The sequence below is a fragment of the Melozone crissalis genome, unplaced genomic scaffold (genome assembly GCF_028551555.1).
Source record: "Melozone crissalis strain CALT ecotype California unplaced genomic scaffold, PUWL_Pcris_2 ptg000006l_1, whole genome shotgun sequence".
Lineage (NCBI taxonomy): Eukaryota > Metazoa > Chordata > Aves > Passeriformes > Passerellidae > Melozone > Melozone crissalis.
In genome coordinates this window covers 17677051-17683078 of record NW_026535784.1, presented here as the reverse complement: position 1 = coordinate 17683078, position 6028 = coordinate 17677051, and positions in this window count along the sequence as shown.

The following is a 6028-nucleotide window of genomic DNA, read 5'->3' as shown; positions in this document are numbered from 1 at the left end:
TGTGTAAGGGCAAGTCACAATCCTGCTGCGTCTGCAAAAAAGCAAAGTTTGTATCGAATAATGAAATTTTCTTTCACTAGAATACACTTTTCCCTTCCTTTGAGGGCTTTCAATTTTCAGGCTCTAATCTTGCAATTACAGATATATGCGTATCATCTATATCTCTATACATCTCTCATCTTACACATCATAGAGAAGTATTTATAAGAGTTTTCTTACATTTGTTTTCACCAATGCACATGCAAAGACTGGTTACTTGTTTCAAAAAGTCCAGTGCTTTACAATCACAGGTCCTTCATGGAATATACACACAGATCTGATTCTGTGTCCAATAAGAACCATTATTATTGCAGGCAGAATAGCATCTCTTACTAGCAATTCTCCTTTAATAAAAAAGACACCAAAATTTCAAAGCAGACATCATGTCTTGCAAAGAGCCATCTTGGAAAGAGCAGCAGTGAATTCCAAATGCTTGTCCACTAAACTGCATATCTGTTCTTAAAAGTGGAAAACATAGATCAGCCAAATGTTAAAGTATTTAATGCATTACCTAAGCACAATTTTTAATGCAGGAAACCCATTCTGAGAGTCTTTAGAGATAATATCCAACTCTCTCTAAGTCCCTGTGCATTTCTTAACTTTTCTACACATCTTACATTAACATATATAAAAATGACCTTCCCAGAGGTGGAATAGGGCTTCAAGAAAATGAAAGTGTCCCGAAATTAACTGAATGCAAAAATATTCTAAAGTTCCACATAAAACATATTTGAAATATTGGATTTACCCTACTTGCTCTGGTTGTTCCAACATGCATTTATGATAATGCCTGGATATGCAGAAGTCATATTAACCGTTCAGAAGTGGGTTAAGCCAAAACAAATTTAAACACAGAATAAAGATTTTTAAAAATCTAACTAGTCTTCCTGCCTAGGAAAGAATAATACAAAAGAACTATGAGGAATTTAGTAGCTATAGCACAAAAAGCTAGGCATGGATCTCAAATGGAAGGGGTCTTCTTCTTTGCTACATGATTTAGTTCATTACAACAATTCTCAAGCTTTTTCCCTGCACTCCCCAGCACCACTAAGGATAAAATACACACCTCTTCTCCCCAGTTCAGAAACACTTGCTCAGCATCCTATCTTCCTCTCCCCTTTTCTCCCTCCCATCACAAAAAACCAGAGTGGCAATGGAGGATGGCAGCACACAGAGTTGGAGGGGCAAGGGAGGGGGACACAAACTGTTCCTTCTCCAGCAGGCAGCCATTAAATCTCCATGCTGGGCCAGCATTCCCCCATTCAAACTCCCTTTCCCAAACATGGGTGACACTCAGCCCATCTCTCCCCTCTCCAAGACCAGCACAAGTCAGTGTCTGACCAGCCCAGCACACTCCACACAATGGACCAGTGTGGCTTCCCGAATTCTGGCAACCCATCTGGAGGAGGCCACATCTCATTCTCCTTCCTCAGGATTTGCTCTCCAAAACTGAGAACTGCTAACCCTGCAGAAGCAACCCTTACTGTTACTTTACAGAGGCCTCAGACAAACAGCTTCTTCCAGCAGTTTTGCTCCAACATCCCTGTTAGATGCAGCAGTTATGGATCCATGGAGCAAACATAAATGTATTTTATGAAGCCATATTGAAACACAACAAGCAATGCTATCAAAAGAAAGCCCTATTCTCCACTAGAATGAAGCACCAGATCACCTAAAACAAATTGAAACACTTGTGCTCAGAAAGGGAAAAGAAAAACCATAAATGCTTTCATGATCTTTTACACTATTTTGACCAGCAAACATATATCTCACAGAAACAGGGGCACCATGTCAGAGACCTGAAACTTATATGTCTTCTCCAGGGGAATGCAAATATTCTATTTTAGAATATGGAACAAGTGAACTATGTCTGTGGTGTAAGGACTTTGAAGATTTGTAGAGTTTCCAATTACTCTTTGTGACTTCTTTGCCAAAGCCATTTCTGCTAGCCACAACACACACTGCTATCAATGACTTGATGAATATACTTTCCCAAAAGATAAATGTCACCCTAATAAAGATGAGATGCCAGTGTTCTGCCCAGTACAGCATGTTTGCAACTCTGTAAATCACAGTCTGATTTACTGAATGCTGTACCAAGCAGACAACGCCAAGCTGGATTAATACAAAGCTCAGCTGGGAAGAAGAGCTTCCCAGACAAGAGAGAAAAGATCCTGCCTTTGTTTGTGGATCTCAAGCACATTACTCAGTTGATAGGGAAAGAAAAACCACTAAGGTCTCAAGGTCTCCAAAACCAGAATGGCTTGAAAGATAAGTCCAGCTTTGCCTTAATAAACTCAAGCAGACAGAATTATGACATTTATTCACTGCACAGCATAGTAAGTGATTCACACACACATCCCCATAAAAATCACTAATTCCTTTGTTTATACACCAGTAAGTGTATTTTTCCCATTTCCTCAGTTATCACCTTTTTCAGTAGCCTCTACAAATAAGGAAAATAAAGAGAAAAAAACCCACGGCACCTGTGTTGTATCAGGTACAGGAGGCAGCCTGACCTCCCAGCTCCGATTCACATGAACAGGGACCCCACGAGAAGCGGGTGTGTGAGCATGGACGTGGCTGCTCACATACAAACAAACAGTAAGTCCCTGACAGCCGTACATGCACCCCGGTTTTCGTCTCACTAACTCTGTGGGGACGCATGGCTGCATCTGTTTCCTACCATCCCTGCGGACTGACACTGAGCTCCAAAGCCTCGGCTGTCCCCAGCTCCAGCCAAGCTGGAGGGCAGCAAAGACTGCTGAGAGTCAGGAAAGTAAGTCAGCCACGACACCATTCCCCTACTGCGCTTTATTCATGAGAAACAGCTGAACTCCACTCACAGGACAGGCATACAGAAGGGCAGCAGGGAAAAAAGCAGCTATTTCTTTGTAAAATCAGGCAAAGCGTTGGTTCGTTGAAACCCTGCTCTGACAGGCCCTGAAAGGCACACCCAGCTCCCCAAAGCCGCGCGGCCGCGTCAGCGCCACTGCCCTTGGCCTGGGCAGGGCCGCGGGGCTCGTACCTGGCCGGGCTCCTGCGGCGCCCTCGGGGCGCTACGGGCGGGGCTGCGGGCAGCACCCCCGGGCCCGTGCCGGGCAGGGGCCGCCCCATGCCGGGCAGGGCAGCGGGGCCCCGGCACGGCCCGTCGGCCGCAGCCGCCCGGCCCCGCCGCGGCCCACACGCACCCGCGGCACCGCTGCGGGGGCCGGGGCGCCGCCACCCGCTGTGCTCGGGCCGGGGCGCCGCCCGCACAGGCCCCGCCGAGCGCGGCCTGGGGTTCCGGCTCCATCCGCAGGGGCCGGGCCGAGCCCCCAGCCCGCGGCACCCAGCGGGGCACAGAGCGCTCGGCAACGGCGCGCACGGGGCTGGGGCGGAGAGCGCTTCCAGAGGCTTCCCTGAGCCGACCTCCGAGCAAATCCCTTCGCGGGAGACAGAGCTGCTCCCATGCTCCTTTTGGAACCTCAGTTTGTTTTGTTGTTTTGTTTGGTTTTTTTTAAACCCCATTGGTTAAAAAAAAAGTCCAAACAGCATTAATTGTCGCAAACTCCATGAGCACGCTTACAGCCGAGTGTTACCGACACTCTCACGCCTCACAGCATCCAAACGCCACCAGTGACAGGACTGGAACTCCCCCAAGTACAGAAATAGCCCCAGAAAAGGTGCTGGAGTTTCACTTGCACTTCAAATTAGCAGCGTGATCGTGTGACGTTTTAGCTGTCTTGGCCTCTGCTTTTACTCGGAGTTTGAAAACATAATTGGGACATGTTCTATTATTGTTTCCAGATGTTTTCTTTTTAAAAAGGAAGGGAAAAGGGAAACAATTATTGAAAATATTTCAGCAATCAATAAGTCAGCCACAACCTTTGTAAAAAAACTAGAAATCTCCTTTTTCCCTGTAGAGTTTGTTCCTGTTACATAATGCTTTCATGGACAACTTTAATTCTCCTCAATAAGGGGAAAACTGCTGTGATTCTGTTAAAATCTGTGATGACTTTTGGAGTGTCATTTCTCCAACAAGATCCTGCCTAGCACCTCCCAATAGCACCTGTCACAGGTACGAGTGCCCTTACACAGGGAAAATAGAAGTACAGACTTCTGCAGCAGGGCTGCACAAAAGCTACGTAACCAGGGCTTTGGTATAGGTTGGCTGCACGTTTGGTAGAGCACAGTACAAACCTTAGTATAGCCATGCTTTTACAGATTGTGTGTTTACAGAGTTTTTTGGGAACAAGCTCCATTGAAGCACACAAGCCAGTGCTTGTTATTCCTGCCAAAAACTTGGGTGTTAGCCAGATCCCTTTCTGGTATCAATCTTATCAGATATCTAAGCAAACCAAGATGTGACTCTGTGCAATCATCTGCATCAGGACTAGAAAGTTTGGGGAGTCAAAAGCAGAGCTTAATTTGTTGATGAAACCTCTCTGGTCTGGATCTGCTACGTGCTCCAGCATGGCTGGTGCAACTTTGGCAGCAGCAATTAGTTACAAAGTGAACCAAATATGCTGAGTAGACTTTGCACGTAGCAGCTCAAACAGATCTTGAATTCCTTCCTGATAAACGGGTAAAATACATGTTTAATAGGTTGTGTGGGTCAATAGGGCAGTATGCTAGCTACAGTATAGATAGAAAGGAATTTTTTGTGCTGGTTTTTCCATTTTGTCCAAATAGATACGGCAGGTCTTTTACAAAGACACGGCTCAAAATTGCTGCCCAAAGTCAATTTCATTTATGTGTACTAATATTTCATCTTTACTTTGAAATAGTTTATTTTGCTAAAAGTTCTGCTAAGAATTTTCAGTATCTGGAGCTATTTGTCTTTTGAACAAAATAAATATATATTAGCACCACTACCTCATTTTAATTTTGTCTGTGACGTTTTGATCTACTATCCCCTCATACTAAGCCCCTGTAAAACTCCCTCATATTTTAAGTTAGACTTTTTCATCTACATGCTTTTAACTTATTCATGTACAGAAAAAAGGAGAACGGTGTTCTGTTCCATCTGGGGCCTTTCTTCTCAGAGCTTAGGAGGCTCTGGAGCTGAGCAATCTCATTAGGGTTAATTTGATGCAAGCTGAAGTGGCTCACTGGCTTGCAGGCTCAGCACCCTAGGTAGTGCATGAATGAATTGCTGACAAAGTTCAAGTAGAACATTAAAAATGAGAATAAAAGATTAAATCTCACTTTCTTTCAGCGCAGCTTGTAGTACTTGAGTGTGTTTGTTAGGCTAAATAATGTCAAATTTGGTAAATTGTTTCATTGAAGGTGAGCAATAGAAAACCATTCAGCTGTTTTATGTAAGACAGTGGTTTAAACTATATCTTGTACTACTCAAGGACTGGATAAGGTAAAATATCCAGTGAGCTTGGTGGCTTGAAGATGACACAGTGCATTGAGTTGATACTTCTGCGGCAGTGAGATTTTGCTCCTAAGTCACAACTTTCATCTTAGAGTCCACCGGCCTATATTTGAAGCCAGGGATCTTTTTTTCCTATGTACATAATTTATCTGATTTTTATCTGACCACTCCCTCTGTATCCTAAGGTCTTTCTGACCTTATTTCTAATGGTGTCCCTCATCCTTAGTACTCTGAATATTTTTATGTATTGGCAAACTATCACATCTCATTGCTCCTCTCCCTTTCCAGATTGTTGCTGAACAAAAAGAAGTCAGTATATAAATTACTAAAGAACTCCACTGATGACTTCCCTTCTCACCTTTCCTTACAATCTTTTTGCCAGTTATTCATCCATACAAGGACATTATTTCGTACCCCTCTTATTTTGAAATTACAATCCCAGTATAATAAATTATGCAGAGGCAGAAAGATCAAAATCTGCCATACTGATTGTGCCCACAAATGTTGATTTCTGAAACTCTCAATTTCTCCAAAAAATCAAGAAACATCAAATATTTGATTTTTCTAGTGAAGTGGCAGGTCCTGACATGGTACAGTAAAACCTAGGAGTTCACAGGAGTTTCA